General features: G+C 40.0%; 1 long non-coding RNA gene across 1 annotated transcript in view; it reads left to right on the top strand.

Annotated features, from left to right (window-relative positions):
• LOC110261787 overlaps positions 1-8,921 on the top strand; it is a 39,289-nt gene extending 30,368 nt beyond the window's left edge. The window contains exons 2-3 of the long non-coding RNA XR_002346329.1: positions 1,357-5,300; positions 8,772-8,921. This is a non-coding gene — a long non-coding RNA (uncharacterized LOC110261787). The remainder of the gene's footprint in view (positions 1-1,356; positions 5,301-8,771) is intronic.

The following is an 18,348-nucleotide window of genomic DNA, read 5'->3' as shown; positions in this document are numbered from 1 at the left end:
TTCAAGTGCTGAAAGACCAAGAATGAGGCGGGGCTTATATCTGAGAGAGACTAGAGAGCAGGCTGATTACTAAACATGGGTTCTGGTCCAGGAAATGGGAGCGAAATCTAGAGATTAATACTGGGTGGGGCTCAGAAACAAGACAAGGCCGGTTGATGTCAAGGCTTGATTGGCAACCTGAGTAGCAGGTGGAGACATACACACACACAAACACACACACACACACGTACACACTGGGTCCAAGAGATCATCCTTAAGCTGGTATTAGTCAGACAGACATGGCTGCAGGAGAGGAGGCCTTTTGAGGCTGGCAGACCTGGCTAAACATCAACTCTTTGGTGGATCAATGAAATGTGTCCAACCTACTCACCTTTGTCCACACCATTCCTTCTTCCTTGATCTCCTGCTTTCTCAACTCAACGTGACTGATTTCCTACTTATCCTCGATGGTCTAGTTCACATTGCAGCTTCACTCATTCTGCTGAATACCTGCCATGTACCAGGAGGTCCACTTGTCCATGAAGACTTCCTAGATCTTCTTACTGAAAGCCATTTCCCCCTCCTCCGAATTTTCATATCGATTCACTGCACTCATTTTAAGCTTTGTATTAGAGCTAGCCATATGCAGGTACACTCTATATTACTTGAGGATAGAGACTGCCTGTTGCTTGTTACTAATCTTTGTGCTACCGCAAAGTAACTTAAATGTTTCCGTTGTTCAGTACTTTTTGTTGTTGTCTTTTTCGGGCTGCACCTGCAGCACATGGAGTTTCCCAGGCTGGGGGTCCTATCGGAGTTTCATTTCCCAGTCTACGCCACAGCCACAGCAACATGGGATCTGAGCTGAGTCTGCAACCTACACTGCAGCTTAGGGTAACGCCAGATCCGTAACCTACTGAGCAGGGCCAGGGATCGAACCCACGTCCTCATGGATGCTAGTTGGGGTTGTTACCACTGAGCCACAAGGGGAACTCCTGTTTAATACTTTTAATGAACCATGTGAGTGAATACTTACCCCCACATCCAATTCAAATACTACCAGTCATTAAGAGTAGTATAGATTGCTTATATTTTTTAAAAAATTGCTTGAGAAAACAAGTCTTTACTGTAATTAACTAATGATAGAAAAGTTAGAGGACAAAAAGAACACTGATGTTTCTTAGAATTATTTCTCATAATTCTTTGGCATTTACCCATCCTCAGAACAACCACAGAATTTAGACAGGGCTGGAAGAGAAACCTAAAAATGAAAGACCAACCCATATTTTACCAAGTAGAAAACTGAGATCTTAAGAGGCTGCTTGAAATCCCACTCATTGAACTAGATTAGAATCTAGGTTTTTTTTTTTTTTTCAGCTGTCCATCTGAGGTTCATGCTTCCTTCAATTCAATGCTGCAAGGTACAAGCTGACTGAAAGAAGACCAGCAATTGGTTGATTAATACCATTGAAGAGGCGTGTCTTCTCCTCCCACAATATTAAGGAGCTATTGTGCAGGTTATCCTAATGTTTGACTAGCCCTTCCTGTGTATCTAAGGCTGAATCCAACAGCCACTTTTGCCTCACCAGCTATTCACTGTTTATAACCCCAGCACTTGAAGTACCAGAGGGTTCAGAGGGAGTCAGTTATGAATCAAGGAGAAAAGCATGGTTGGAATGAAAAGCTCAGCGGCTGATGGTCTCCGTTCCTTCGAAAGCCAAGTTGAGGATGCTGAAATCCCCTTATTGTCTTTGGTACCTCAGTGTTCCTATTTGTGAAAGGCTGATAAAGATGCCAGGGATTCTGGAAAAAGAAATGGAATGCATATCGACTGGCCACCCAGTAAAACAGATTTCAGATGCAAATAGAAACAAAAAGCTGGGGGAAGTATGAAGAGTTTTAAGGATAAAAGAAGAAAAAAAACCTGAAAAGATAATCCTTTTAAGAAGCTGATTTTTTCTTAGTCATTCCCAAAGTAAGAGGGCCAGGGTAATACTGCCAATGCTTAACTCCAAAATAGATAAAAGGTTAAAAAAAAAAAAAAGGCTGCTCTATTGAGGAAAAAAGTCCTGAAATAACCTATTACTGGTGTTCAGAAGTCAACTTGTCCATGAAGACAAGGTCATCATTCATCTTTATAAAAAGAGACACTGAACAAAGACAAATAAGTTAAAGCATTTACTTTTACATAACACCAGGACAGGTAAAAAAAAAAAAAAATAGCTATAATTCACAGGCCTTGAGCATGACAGAGAAATTTAAAGCTTTAGGAGACGTCCTATGAAATGCTACACTTCTGGTTTCAACAAATGCTTGGAGACATCATGAAAGTCCTTTTCATATGGACAGAAAATTTTGTTCACCATTTCTTTTAAATTCTTTAAAAACCTTTCTTTCTTTCTTTCTTTCTTTTTTTCAAAATCCCCTTCAGATTACTCTGTGTCTTGACCTAAAATCAGAGTCAAATGATTCACAGCTTTAGGAGCTTACATCTAATTTTACTACCTTTGGCCTTAGTATTTATCAACTTCAACACAGAACAATGCATTACTCTAACAATAGTAGACCTTACTGATTCTGTGAGCTCTCCATTTGGCTTTTGAATATAATAGCCTTTGTATGGTTCTTTTAAATTGACCTATACATATACAGAGGCACAAATTCCTCCAAAATGAATAATAGAAAGAAAAATTAATGCATTCATGCAATGAAAACTTGACATAAATATATCCCTAATTATGGTGGTAAATGCATAGGAGACTAGGGCCATAGATTAACCTGTAGTAAGAGTAAGATTTCTGCAGAATCTCCTGTTTATCAAAAAAATTATGGAAATTTGAATTGTACATCATGCTATATACAAGTTTCTTTTCATATTATAATGATATTTTCCTCCCAAATTTCCTAGTTGGATGGCATCCATCACCATAGCAAAACAGAAAGAAAGCCCACAAGACTTTTGATTAAATCTTCTGGCTATTTTCAGGCCAAGTGTTTTGTTTTCTCTTTTGAATTATTCAAATCTCCCTGCCCAGTCATGCCCTACACTTTGCAAAAGTGTAATACTAAGAAATCTTATAATTTTTTATTACTTGCAGATTTTTCTGGGGCAGGAATATCATTTAAAATGTTCCCTAAGGAGAAACCAAGTGAGAGGGGAATTTTCCTCCGAATTTTCAATTGTAGTTTATAGTGAATGGGAAAATCACTTCTCACTTAGATCTACATGGCTATTTGTGAGCAGAAAATAGTTTTAATTATTCTGCCTATGCAACCAAGATTTTCTGGGACAATCCCAATTTCTTTCTTTTCAATAAATGTGAATTTCCATTACACTTGCAGGAAATTGTCCAACACACACACTCACATAGGTGATTAAAGCCCATTGTAGAAAGCTGTTCTCTGCACCCATGTGGATATTGGTAAACAACTGGAAACAAGTTAAATGCTCTTCAGCAGGGGGAATAGTTTAAGAAATTTCTGTACATGCAGTACTATAACACCAAGCAGAATCAGGTAGATCTCCATGTACTAGTCTGGGAAAATAGTCAAGATACATTGTTTGTTGAAAAATATCAAGTTATAGAACAGATGTTTAGTATACTCCCATTTGTCTCACACTTTGAAAAATTCTACCATATATATTTGTAAAGGGTTAGAAAATCTCTGGCAGGACAGATCAGAAACAAACCCCAAATCACCTCTGTTGTTGGGAGGCAGGTTAGGGATAAATGGAGGTTTACTTGTAAGTCGTATTTCCACATCATCTCTGTGAACTAAACCCTCCCTGATTCCTCCCAATTCTCACTGCTTCCCACTATGTTGGAGATCCTGTCATGTCATAACTTACACAGCAGTGGCCACAAGATGTGGGTTTGCATGAGACTGGCATGAGATGGTTGGAAAAATAAAGACGGTGGGAGTTTCCACCATGGTACAGTGGGCTAAGGATCACTGTGGCTGTGTGGGTTCTATCCCCCCACCTGGTGCAGTAGGTTAAATGATCTGGCATTGCTGCAACTGCAGCGTAAGTCATAGCTGGGGCATGGCCTGGGAACTTCCATATGCTGTGGGTGTAGCAAAAAAAAAAGAAAGAAAAGAAGGTGGAGGCACAGAACTTAATTAGCTACGAGGTTGACTGTTGAGGGCTACAGCTATGGGTCAGGGGTGGTGTCTAAGAGAGATGAGCTATTCTCAACAATGTCAAGAAAAGTCCTAATCAGGAGTTCCTGTCATGACTCAGCCATTAACGAATCTGACTAGCATCCATGAGGATGCAGGTTCAATCCCTGGCCTTGCTCAGTGGGTTAAGGATCCGGTGTTGCTGTGAGCTGTGGCGTAGGTCGCAGACGCTGCTCAGATCCTGTGTTGCTGTGGTTGTGGTGTAGGCCGGCAGCTTTAGCTCCAATTTGACCCCTAGCCTGGGGAACCTCCATGTGCCATGGATGCGGCCCTAAAGAGCAAAAAAAAAAAAAAAGTCTTGATCAGTAGTGGGTATAGGAGCTGCCATGTGGAGACGACCCAGGAATTCAAACGCATGGTAGCATCATCATCCCAAACTATCCAACTTTTTCCTTGGGCTTGGTTTGTGGTGGACATCTTGTTCTTCTTTTTCACAGAACCAAAATTTCATTTTGGGCTACAGGGTACTCAGTTAAAAACAATTACTTCCACAGACTTTCTTAATATTAGAGGTGACCAAGGTATTCAGTGTTGGCCAGTAGGTTGAAAGCAAATGTCTTTTGGGTGAAACTTTTTGAAAATTAGTTTTTTTTCGTGATGAAATAAAAAGGGCAGACTCAAGTGTCTTATGCCTTTATCCTTTCATCTTTCAACCTGCCTGGAAATAGACTTGAGATCTGGGGGTAGAAAGGCCATCTTGTAACCAGAAAGATGAAATCAAACAATGAGGATTGTAGAGAGGTCATCATTGATGACCTCAGATACTTTCAGAGGTCCTAGCCTGGGGGTCCCTCTGCAGGTCCAGTCATATAAGAAACATGGCCTTCTGTTTGGCTAAGCTACTGTCAGCAGGTGTCTACGGTCAAAGGTAATCCTAACCTATTCTGGATCCTCCAGCAAAAGTTCAGGATCGAGGAAACAAAGGGCTGTCAAGGTTCTGGATGGGTCATGAGAATTCTGGACCAGTGGCTATGATCCTGTTGAATGGAGGAGTCCGGAAAATGGACCAGGACTCCGGGAGAAGCCAGAAACCTGAGAAAATAGAGAGAGACTGCATGTTGGCATGGTCTCCGGTACCCAGGACACACCTGAAAAATCTTTGGTCTGTTTGAAGAGCAGGATGCTTCAGGAAACAAAAGGTAAGGTACCTTCTGAATATGGTATATAAAAAGGAGTTGGAAGAAAGTTCCGCACTCTCCCCAAGATCAGCTGCTTTCTGGTCTTCAGCCTGTGGGATTGATCCTGCTCCCCAGGTTCTTGGCTAGGTCATGATGGTGCAATCCTTGCACCATTTCCTTCATTTCTTTGCCAGAACTTAGAGCTTCAGGGACCACTTGCATCCAGCTGCTCATGGGAGTCTGTAGCCACTGGACTAAGCAGAGCCAAAGCCCTGGTGTTGGAAGTGGAGTGGAGGTGGGGGACAATCAGTGACTACACTCCTGGAATGGCTTGCCATCTCCTGCTCAGTTCTATTTCTTTTACTTTTATTAGTTTTAAAAAAAATCTCCACAGTCAAGGAAAGGTGAGTGAAAAGGATGAATAAATAAGTGTTAACTGGGAGAGTTTCTTTTAAAATTGTTTTTAAAACTTACTCGGAAGAATGCATTATCTGTTAGTAAGTAGTGTAAGTAATTATCTTTAGCGTGGAACTGGTGTATTTTAGGCAATCCCACTGAAATGGTGTAAACAACATTTCCTGTGTCAAAAGCAGAGATCCAAGTCTGTTTTAGAATGGTCCTAATCTCCATCTATTATAATTTCCACCAATAACTTGTCTTTTTATATATGCTGGCATCTGTGTGAAAGACAGCATCCCACTTTGACCAAGTCTCCATCTGGTGACAGGCGGGGGAGCAGGAACGTAGACTGTCACTTTATGCAGATGGATTTCTATTAATACAAACAAGTGACCCTAAAAGAGAAATTGGCTAGCTCCAGCAGAACTTTAAGAAGATTGTTCTGAATTTCCTGAAAGCAGGTTATTTCTAAATACATGGTGTTGCCTTTTAAACACAGATCAGGCATTTTGTCCTTCTCAGAGCTGGTTCTGCAAAGTGGGCTTGCTGTTCTGAGCCTATTTGCATGGGAAGGGGGTGGAAGGAAGTGACTACAATGAGAGAAAGCGGTCTCTTATGGGGAGCGCCCCAAGTTTGCCTACCACCGTTTTAGGACTCATCAGATTTTGAATCCTGGGGAGGGTAAGCCATGGGGACAAGGAGAATGGAGGGGAAGGGAAGGGATTCCACCCATTCTGGCTATTGGCTACCCGTCTTTTTTCCTGCCTTATCATAAGAATATGCAGCTTTAAAATACACTCCAGTGAATCCATCAGGTAAATTTACGTTCTGCCCTTATACAAGCAAATCTCTCCCAAGGGAGTCTGCTTTCAAGGGTTGCTAGAAAGGCTTTCACTGGCTATTTCTTCTTCCTCTGTGAGCCTGCCCCCCAAACCCACAGCCAGCCAAGGCCAGAAGGGCACCAACTGGGCTCAGGAGAGACCCTCCAAAACAACAGCTCCTAGTTGTGAACAACCCAATAGCCCATCCAATCAAGAGAGAGTGAGTGATGCTATATCCATCCGTGCAACAAAATGCTATGACATGATTAAAAATAATATTTTGGAATAGTTTTTTTTTTCCAGACTACAGTCATTTCAGTACCATTTCAGGGCTTTTGTCTTATGTTTTGCTCTACTATTACATACTTAGTGTATTTCTTTAAATTGATTCAGTTTTTGAAACATGTATTCCCTCCCACCTATCCGGATCCTAAGCAATTATGTCTATGACATGAGTTTGCTGTGCTAATTATGTTTCTCAGTACACAATAATGTAAACAGGTAAGCATGAAAATAAAAAATTTCAACTAGGTGTCAGCTCAAATTGTCCCAAATAGTCCCAGTGGCATCCTTCCTACCTACAAACCCTGCTTTACAGGAGTATTTGGTGTCCCTGGGTGAAAAGCTATGCTGTTACCTGACAAACAGCAAACACAGAATGCACTGTTTGATCAAAATCTTGTGGAAATAGTGTGTGTGTGTGTGTGTAAAGGATAACCCTAACATGTGAATAGTGGTTAGCTTCATTAATATGTAACATGGCCTCAGGTTGAGTTATGTTTTTTGTTTGTTAGTTTACAAGTGCCACCATCATTTAAAACTGACAGGAGCTTCTGTTGTGACATGGCAGATTAAGGATCTGGCATTGTCTCTGCGCAGCTCAGGTCGCAGCTGAGGCGTGGGTTCAATCCCTGGCCTGGTACAGTGAGTTAAAGGATCTGTGGCTTGGATCTGATCCCTGGTCCAGGAACTTGCATTTGCTGTGGGTGTGGCCCAAAAAAGTGACAGTTACCTCATTTGTTTAATTTTAATAACAATTTGATTGAGATATAATTCACATACTAAGAAATTCACTCTTTTAAAATAAAAAAAAATTCTTCATAAAGTTGTATGCCATCAATAATATCTAATATGAGAACATTTTATCACCCCCAAAAGAAACTCTGTACCCATTAACAGTTATTACCCCATCGTCCCCTATATCTAGCTACTGGCAATCACTAATCTGCTTTCTGTCTCTATGGATTTGCCTCTTCTGGAAATTACATATTAATGGAATCATATAATACATGGCCTTTTGTGACTGGCTTCTTTCATTTAACATAATATTTTCAAGGTTCATCTATGTCATATCATATTTCAGTATCTTAATCCTTTCTGTTGTAGAATAGCATTCCCCTGCCTGGATACTAGGAACCATTTATTCATTAGTTGATAGACATTTTTTCTGTTTCTACTTTTCTGTTTTTACTTTATTATAAATAATTTGACCGTGAACATTTGTGTACAGGTTTTATGTGGGCATATGTTTTCAATTTTTGGGGTCTATTCCCAGGGGTAGAATTGTTGAATTATATAATAACTCCATGTAAATAGTTTAAGGACCTACCAAACTTTTCCAAAGTGGCTATACCATTTTATAATCCCACAAGCAGTATATTACAATTCCAATTTCTCTACATCCTTGCCAACATCTGTTACTGTCTGTCATTTTGATTTTAGCCATCCTAGTGGATGTGAAATGGTGTCTTATTATGGTTTTGATTTACATTTCCCAGCTAACTAAGGATGTTAAGTATCTTTTCATGCATTTATTAGCCAATTGTTTATCTTCTTAGGATAAAGGTCTATTCAATCTTTTGCCTATTTTTCAATTAGGTTATTTGTCTTTTTATTACTGAGTTGTAGGAATTCTTTATATACTCTCTATACAAGTACCTTATAAGATATATGGTTGCAAATATTTTCTCTCATTTTGTGAGCTTTTTCATTTTCTTGATAGTGTCCTTTGAAGCAAAAAAGTTTTAAATTTCATTAAGTCCAAGTATATTTTTAAAAAAGTCCAACTATATTTTCTTCTGCTGCTTATGTTTCGGGTGCCATATCTAAGAATTCATGGCCTAATCTAGGGTCACAAAGATTATACCTATTTTTTCTCCAAAAAGTTTTCTAGTTTTAGCTCTTATATTTAGTCTATGATTCATTCTGAGTTAATTATTGGATATTATTTGAGAAAGGGGGTCCAATTTTATTCTTTTTCATGGATATCCAGGTGTCTAAGCACCATTTGTGGAGAAGACTGTCCCTTGCCCATTGAAAGGTCTTGGCACCCTCGTCATAAAGCAGTGAATCAAAAATGTAAGGATTGGAGTTCCCGTCGTGGCGCAGTGGTTAACGAATCCGACTAGGAACCATGAGGTTGCGGGTTCGGTCCCTGACCTTGCTCAGTGGGTTAACGATCCGGCGTTGCCGTGAGCTGTGGTGTAGGTTGCAGACGCGGCTCGGATCCTGCATTGCTGTGGCTCTAGTGTAGGCCAGCGGCTACAGCTCCGATTCGACCCCTAGCCTGGGAACCTCCATATGCCACGGGAGCGGCCCAAGAAATAGCAACAACAACAACAAAAAAAGACAAAAAAAAAATGTAAGGATTTAGTTCTTTATTCTCAATTCCATTCTACTGATCTAAATGTCCAGCCTTATGCAAGTATCTCACTATCGTGGTTATTGTATCTGTATAGTAGGTTTTGGAATTGGACTATATCCAGTTTCTTGGGATAGACCATGATGGAAGATAACATAAGAAAGGGAGTGTGTGTGTATGTGTGTGTGTGTGTGTGCGTGCATGCGCATGTGTGTATGTATGTCACTGCTCTATAGCAGAAATTGGCACATTGTAAATCTACTATACTTTAATTAAAATTTCTTTTAGAAATTTTTGGACAGTATGTGCCCTTTAACTTTGCCCTTTCCAAAATTGTTTTGGCTATTCAGGGTTCCTTGAGTTTCTGTATGAATTTTAGGATCAGCTTATCGTGTCTGCCCCACAAAAGGCAGCTGGGGTTCTGATATAGATTGCATTGAATTTTTAGATCTATTTGGGTAGTATTACCACCTTAATAATACTAAGTCTTCTGATCTATGAACATGGAATATTTTTTTCTTTTACTTAAATCTCCTTTAACTTCTTTCAACAATTCTTTGTAGTTCCTAGTAAGTCTTACACTTCTTTGGTTAAATTCATTTCTAAGTGTTTTAACCTTTTTGGTGCTATTATAAATGGGTTCAGATTGAGTTTTCCTTTCTTCTTTACCCTTTCTAAAATTTAAAATTATTTATAATATTCTTTATTATTGTCAATAATACTCTTATTGTCAGAAAGAATATGAAAAATAACAATTTTAGCTTCAGGAAGAATTGGGAATCTTAGAAACGGATTTTCAGAGGATTTTTTTTTTTGATGTGTGAATTCGTGTTGTAATTTGATTCAAATAATTATGTAGCCTTTAATGGAGTTTGAGAAGTTGGCTTCATTCTTAACTGCATGTTTAGTCTATTGTAAAGATGCAAAGGACACATTTATTACTTGCAACATAACAGATTTTAGGCATTTTGTTTAATGGAAATGAAAGATGTTTTGTTGGAAGTAAGATCATTAAACTCTCACTTTATAACCTCATGTCTATAAAGCAAGTTAAAATAAAGTACTTCATGTTGTTATACAGTTGAGGAAGGGAAAGGGATTGGGATCTCAGAGAGAAGGAAAAAAGTGCCTGTTGGCTTGGTTCAAATTTTGAATGCAGCTGGCCTGACAGAGAGATTAGCTGAATCAGCTGCCCATGTCCTGACCTCATTCTAGGCTGTAACTTACCTTTCCCTATTAGGTTTATTATATTCTAGTTTTAAATCAAATCTATCAGGGAGTTCCACTGTGGCTCAGCAGTCCTGAGGACATGGGTTCGATCCCTGGCCTCGTTCAGTGGGTTAAGGATCCGGTGTTGCCATGAGCTGTGATGTAGGTCACAGGCATGGCTCGGATCCCGGGTCCTGCGTTGCTGAGGCTATGGTATAGGCTGGCAGCTGCAGCTCCCATTCGATCTCTGTCATGGGAACTTCCATAGGCTGCAGGTGTGACCCCCAAAAGCAAAATCAATCAACCAATCAATCAGATCCATCAGCTGAAGCACTTTGCAGATCTCTACTGGAAACCTCAGCCAAAGACTTCAGTTTATCGCTTAAACTGGTCCTTTACAGTTTTATATGTGTGTGTGTTTGCTTGTTGGTTTTAAATCAAACAGGGCTTGCTCACATTAGTGGGAGGGCCCATTTGTTATTAGCCCTTAGCTGTTTTGGTGCAGATAGGACGTATTTGGTTGTTACAGCAGCGCCAAAGAGGCAGGTCACTCGGAACAGATCTAAAAGTTCTCTGTGATCAGAGAGAGAATCTCCTGGGGAAGGCTGGTACCTTCACATCTAAAATCATCAGTCCTGGCAAGAAAAATTATAGGCCAAAAATATCCTACAAGGAGAATAAGAGTTCAATTTCAACAGTCATTCACATAAGCTCTTGGGAAAATATTTCTCTTATGACTCTGGACCGTCAGCCCTTACCTGAAGACAGTGTACCCTAAAACTCGAAGTGCATTTGATACACTTTTCTGGTATCGTCCATGCTTCCCAGTAGCCCCTGTCATGAACTGAGAAAGAAGCATATTAGAATCGACACCCAGAAAACCCTCATCAATATGAGCATTCCACAGATTTTATTTTGAAAACAAATCTGTGGTCCTCAGACTCAGAGAAATAATAAATAACAGAGGACAGTTCACGATACCATTAGAAGCCTTTTAACAACTGCAAGCTTTAAATTGGAATGGAAATTAAAAGGGTAAATTGAATCCCTTCTCCAAAATGAAAACTTCCAAAGTCTTGAGAACTTGTCTTCACCTCCTTCTCTCATTATAAAAAGCATCAAGAAGGTAGCTAGGAAAGGATTCAGCCCCCATACTTTTTTTTTTTTGCCTTTTTATCTTTTTAGGGCCACACCCATGGCATATGGAAGTTCCCAGGCTAGGAGTCGAATTGGAGCTGTAGCTGCCTGCTTTTGCCACAGCCATGGCAATGCCAAATCCGAGCCATGTCTGCGACCTACACCACAGCTCATGGCAACGTCGGATTCTTAACCTACTGATCAAGGCCAGGGATCCAACCCGAATCCTCATGGATGCTAGCCAGGTTCATTAATGGCTGAGCCATGACGGGAACTCCTTTTTTTTTTTTTTTTTTGCATGCAGATTGAATCCATGCCACAGAAGCAACCCGAGCCACAGCAATGAACATGCCAGATCCCCAACTCACTGAACTACCAGGGAACTCCACCCCTGTAGTATCTTTAAGATGAAGGTAGATAAGACCTGCTGACATGGCCCTCTTTACCAAAGACCCATAACTTTCTGTCCCAACAAGGACCTGCCCAGAATTCTGCAGCCCTTCAGTAACCAAGACTCTGCACACCTCCACATAATGCTGGGCTCACCTCCCAAGAAAGGCAATTGAGTCATGGAAGCCAGGTAAGACAGATCAAGTTCTTCTCTATGTCTTCCTATGGATGAGCAAAAGGACCTCTTACTGTTTGAAAGCAAACAGAATAAAAGTATCAAGGTTCTCATCACAAGGTAGAATCTTGTGTGATAACATTTCCATCAGTAGAGGCTCTCAGGCAAATTGCTCTGCTCGTCTCGCCCCTGGGAAGCTTAAGCCCCACCCTCAGCCAGTCTCTATCTCAGCAGTCCCAGAGCAGTACCCTGCCCGTAGCTGCATGGCTTCTTTGCAGACTGTCCCTCCAAGATGGCCCGAGAGGCCCACACCCTCCCTTTCACTGCTATGCTTGGCCCTGATAAGTCAGGCCTCACCAGCCACAGGTCAAGAACTATAGCGCCATTTAAGAGCAAGGCCTCAGAGAGAAATATAGTTTTTCTTTCTGACATCCAGAGGGCTTTTTATTTTTCTTTTTTATAGCCGCATCTGCAGCATACTGCAGGCTAGGGGTCAAATTGGAGCTGTAGCTGCTGGCCTACACCACGGCCACAGCAACAACAGATCCAAGCCGTGTCTGTGACCTATACCACAGCTCACAGCAACACCAGATCCTTTAACCCACTGAGCAAGGCCAGGGATCGAACCTGCATCCTCGTAGACACTAATCGGATTCTTAACCTCCTGAGCCACAACAGGAGCTCCAAGAAGTGCTTTTGAAAGAGGGAGAGCAGAGGCAAACATTCTGATTTTTAAACGTTTCTTTTAGGTGTTAGTATTACTCATGGCCCCACGTTCCAGAAACATCTTCCTTATTTGAATCTTCACTGCTTTCCTACATTCTCTTCAAGCTTCAAGGCAGAGGAATTCTAGTGGAAGCAAAGGCTCTGGCTACATTGATTTTTGCTGTCGTTAGAGGGCCAGCTTGTGGAATATCAGGTGAACATGATTCATTTTATTCAGAGAGCAAGAATGTACTCCTTCTAATTCTGGTCCAGTTTCCTGATGGGATCAGCATGGCCTATCATCATCTATCAATCCTACCTACTAATGGGCACACAGATTCCTTTAATGTGTGGAATCACTCTGACAGTTTTCAGCATACATTAGCTTACTGAACACTTGTTGGAACATTGAATGACAGGTTTGGCAATGGTTCTTTAAAATTTTATCTACAGAAAATAAGAAAAGTGAGGATTTATCCCTATTGGTCATTTCCCCAGGGATGTTTGCATGAATCAATAAAGACTAAATGAATGTCATGATGACTCACTGATGGCACATTGGATGAGTTTGTTATAAACTTTGCATATATTTCTAATCAAGGGCGAATACTACTGACTCTTATATAATCTTAACTTTCTAGTTTTTCTCTATTTTCCAAATGGATATTATAAATTGAGTTGAAAGGCACTAGTTCTCCCCTTAAATTTACTCTGACCACAGTGGCAGGTGTTTATTAATAACCAGAAATCCTAATTGAATGAATAAATAATTAATGAATCTGTAGAACAAAAATTCTAGGTAAAAATGAATGTTTTGTTTATAGCTATAGTTGTTCTGTAAATATACAAAAATCAAATATGCATATTGACAGTTTTATTTTTTATTGCTCAATGAATTTTTTATATTTATAGTTATACAATGATCATCATCACAACCCAATTTTATAGGATTTCCATCCCAAATCCCCAGCGCAACCCCCACCCCCCCAACCTATCTCCTTTGGAAACCATAAGTTTTTCAAAATCTGTGAGTCGGTATCTGTTCTGAAAAGAAGTTCATTCTGTCCTTTTTTTCATATCTCACATGTCAGTGAAAACATTTGATGTTGGTGTCTCACTGTTTGAATCTTCACTGCTTTCCTACATTCTCATCAAGCGTCAAGACAGAGGAATTCTAATAGAAGCTCTAGCGCACTGACTTCACTTAGCATGATAGTTTCTAGGTCCATCCATGTTGCTAACAATGCTGGTATTTCGTTCCTTTTAATGGCTGAGTAATATTCCATTGGTGTATGCACCACATCTTCTGGATCCACTCCTCTGTCAATGGGCATTTAGGTTGTTTCCATGTCTTGGCTATTGAAAAGAGTGCTGCAATGAACATTGGAGTACATGTGTCTTTGCGAGTCATGGTTTTCTCTGGATAGATGCCCAGGAGTGGGATTGCTGGATCCAATGGTAGTTCTATGTTTAGTTTTCTGAGGAATCTCCATACTGTTTTCCACAGTGGTTGCGCCAATTTACAATCCCACCAACAGTGTCATAGGGTTCCTTTTTCTCCATACCTTCTCCAGCACTTATTGTTGGTAGACTTCTAGATGGTATAAGGTGGTACCTCATAGAGGTTTTGATTTGCATTTCTCAAATAATGAGTGATATTGAGCATCTTTTCATGTGTTTTTTGGCCATCTGTGTGTCTTCTTTGGAGAATTGTCTGTTTAGATCTTCTGCCTGTTTTTTGATGGGATATTTGTTTTTTTTGGTATTGAGCTGCAGAAGGTGATTATAAATTTTGGAGATGAATCCCTTGTCAGTTGATTCATTTGCAAAGATTTTCTCCCATTCTGTGGGTTGTCTTTTTGTTTTGTTTAGGGTTTCCTTTGCTGTGCAGAAACTTTTAAGTGTAGGTCCCATTTGTTTATTTTTCTTTTTACTGTCATTACTCTAAAGAGGTGGATCTGAGAAGATGTTGCTGTCGTTTATGTCGGAGAATGTTTGGCCTGTGTTTTCCTCTAAGAGTTTTATCGTGTCTGGTCTTATATCTAGGTCTTTAATCCATTTGGAGTTTATTTTTGTGTACGGTGTTAGGGAGTGTTCTAATTTCATTCTTGTACATGTGGCTTTCCCAGCACCACTTATTGAAGGGGCTGTCTTTTCTCCATTGTATATTCTTGCCTCCTTTGTCAGAGATTAGTTGACTGTAGGTGCGTGGGTTTAATTCTGGGCTTTCTATCCTGTTCCACTGATCTATATTTCTGTCTTTGTGCCAGTGCCGTACAGTTTTGATGACTGTTGCTTTGTAGTATAGTCTGAAGTCCAGGAGCCTGATAACCTCCAGCTCCATTTTTCTTTTTCAGGATGTCTTTGGCTATACTGGGTCTTTTGTGCTTCCAAACAAACTTTAACATATTTTGTTCGAGTTCTTGAAAAATGTCCTTGGTAATTTGGTAGGGATTGCATTGAATCTGTAGATTGCCTTAGGTAGTATAGTCATTTTGATAATATTGACTCTTCCAATCCACGAGCATGGTATGTCTTTCCATCTATTTGTGTCATCTTTGATTTTTTTTCATCAGTGTCTCGTAGTTTTCAGAGTACAGGTCTTTTGTCTCTTTAGGTAGGTTTACTCCTAGGAATTTTATTCTTTTAGATGTGATGATAAAAGGGATTGCTTCCCTAATTTCGCTTTCTGATCTTTCATTGTTCGTGCGTAGAAATGCTGTCAATTTCTGTGTATTAATTTTGTATCCTGTGACTTTGCCAAATTCATTGATGAGCTCTAACAGTTTTCTGGTAGATTCTTTAGGATTCTCTAGGTAGAATATCATGTCATCTGCAAATAGTGATAGTTTTACTTCTTCCTTTCCAATTTGGATTCCTTTTATTTCTTTTACTTCTCTGATTGCTATGGCTAGGACTTCCAAAACTATGTTGAATAGTAGTGGCAAAAGCAGACATCCTTGTCTTGTTCCTGATCTCAGCAGGAATTCTTTCAGCTTTTCACCATTGAGAATGATGTTTGCTGTGGGTTTGTCATATATCGCCTTTATCATGTTGAGGTAGGTTCCCTCTATGCCCACTTTCTGAAGGTTTTTTTTTTTTTAATCAGAAATGGGTGTTGGATTTTGTCAAAGGCTTTTTCTGCGTCTATTGAGAGATCATATGGTTTTTATTCTTCAGTTTGTTAATGTGGTGTATCACACTGATTGATAAATCCCACTTGATCATGATGTACAATCCTTTGAATGTACTATTGGTTGTGGTTTGCTAGTATTTTGTTGAGGATTTTTGTATCAATGTTCATCAGTGAAATTGGCCTGTAGTTTTCCTTTTTCGTGGTATCTTTGTCTGGTTTTGGTATCAGGGTGATATGGTGGCCTCACAGAATGAGTTCAGGAGTGTCCCTTCCTCTGCGATTTTTTGGAAATAGTTTCAGAAGGATAGGTGTTAGCTCTTCTCTAAATGTTTGATAGAATTTGCCTGTGAAACCATCTGGTCCTGGACTTTTGTTTGTGGGAAGTTTTTTAATCACAGTTTCAGTTTCAGTACTTGTGATTGGTCTGTTCATCTTTTCTATGTCATCTTGGTTTAGTCTTGGAAGATCATACTTTTCTAAGAATTTCTCCATTTCTTCTAGGTTTTCCATTTTCTTGGCATAGAGTTGCACATAGTAGTCTCTTATGATCCTTTGTATTTCTGTGATGTCCATTGTTACTTCTTCTTTTTCATTTCTAATTTTATTGATTTGAGTCCTCTCTCTTTTTTCTTGATAAGTCTGGCTAAGGGTTTATCAATTTTGATGATCTTTTCAAAGAACCACCTTTTCATTTCGTTGATCTTTTCTATGGTTTTCTTCGTTTCTGTTTCATTGATTTCTGCTCTGATCTTTATGATTTCTTTCCTTCTACTGACTTTAGGTCTTGTCTGTTCTCTCTCGAGCTGCTTTAGATGTAAAGTTACCTTGTTTATTTGAGCTTTTTCTTGTTTCCTGAGGCAGGCTTGTATTGCTATACACTTTCCTCTTTGAACTGCTTTTGCTGCATTCCATAGGTTTTGGAGTGTCGTATCTTTGTTGTCATTAGCTTCTAGGTAATAGAGTTGTAGCCTCTCCTACTTCTGCTGTCTTTTCCTCTTGTGGCTGAAGTTGGTATGGGGAGCTTGCTGTAGGCTTCCTGATGGGAGGGACTGATGCCTGCCCACTGGTAGGTGGAGCTGATTCCTATCCCTCTGGTGGGTGGAGCTTTGTCTCTGGGTGAGATTAGAGGTGGCTGTGTGCCTGGGGGGTATTTAGACAGCCTGTTTACTGATGGGCGGGGTTGTGATCCCACCTGGATTGCTCTTAGGCTTGGGGCTTCTCAGCTCTAATGGGTGGGGCCAGATTTTCCCAAAATGGCCACCTCCAGAGAAAGGCAAGCTGATGAATATTCCCGAGAGCTTTGCTTCCAATGTCCTTCCCCCACAACAAGCCACATTCACCCCTGTTTTCCCAGGGGGTCCTCCAAGAACTACAGTCAGGTCTGACCCAGATCCCCATGGAGACTTAGCTTTGCCCTGGGACCCAGTGCATGTGCAAGTCTGTGTGCACCTTTTAAGAATAGGGTCTCTGCTTCCCCCAGTCCCATGGAGCTCCTGTGCACAAGCCCCATTCACCTTCAATGCCAGATGTTCCAAGGGCTCTTTCTCCCAATGCCAGATCCCCAGGCATGGGGACTTGATGCGGGGCTCAAAACTCTTATTCTTGTAAGTGAGTCTCTGTGATACTTTCCAGTCTGTGAGGCTTCCCACCTGGAAGGTATGGAATTGCTTATATCATGTAATCACCCCTCCTACCTCTTGATATGGCCTGCACTTTGTCTTCTGGAGTAGGTCTATTTGGTTGAAGATTGCTCAGCCTTTGGTTGTAATTTTGTTGTTTTTAGGAGAGAAGTTGAGCTCCAGTCCTTCTATTCTGCCATCTTAATCACATCCCAAATATGTATATTGACAGTTTTAAAAGATAACAAGTGCAGATAAAAATATTGATTTTGTTATGTAATCAATTGAAGGAATTTTTCATCTTCATATGTCTATTGCTATTACAAAGCAACATTCTAAAAATGAATGAATCTGATGATACACAAAACTAGAGACAGAGGATTAGGAGATAAGAAAGCTAATGATATCAGCAGAAATGATCAAAAGATTTATAGCAAACTTTCAAGATTTCTATCAATCAGCCTGACCAAAAGTTGCAGATAAGCAAAACTCATCTTGACTGTCCTCTTTTGATAAGCAGTATGTTTTAGTTTAGCAATACTTTTAATAAGGAAAAAGGGAAAAAATGGCATGGTTAAAAAGAAAAAGAGCCTTTTACAAAACTGGATTGTATAGACCTCAAAAGTATTATGTTTCACTGTTAGGACCAACAGTAAGTAGAGACAGTGTGACTTCTGCAAAAAGGGTACCAGGAGCATCAGTCTTTCTTAACTTCTCGGATTCTTTCTCCCAACTTTAAATCTTCAATAATCTCTTAACATTTTGTGAATACCAGCTTTGACTCTGGAAAAAAATATCTGTTTTAAGCATCTGCTCCATCATCTAAAGCTGAGAAAG

Source organism: Sus scrofa, chromosome 7 (assembly GCF_000003025.6).
Source record: "Sus scrofa isolate TJ Tabasco breed Duroc chromosome 7, Sscrofa11.1, whole genome shotgun sequence".
Classification (NCBI taxonomy): Eukaryota; Metazoa; Chordata; class Mammalia; order Artiodactyla; family Suidae; genus Sus; species Sus scrofa.
This window is presented reverse-complemented; position numbering and strand designations above follow the sequence as displayed.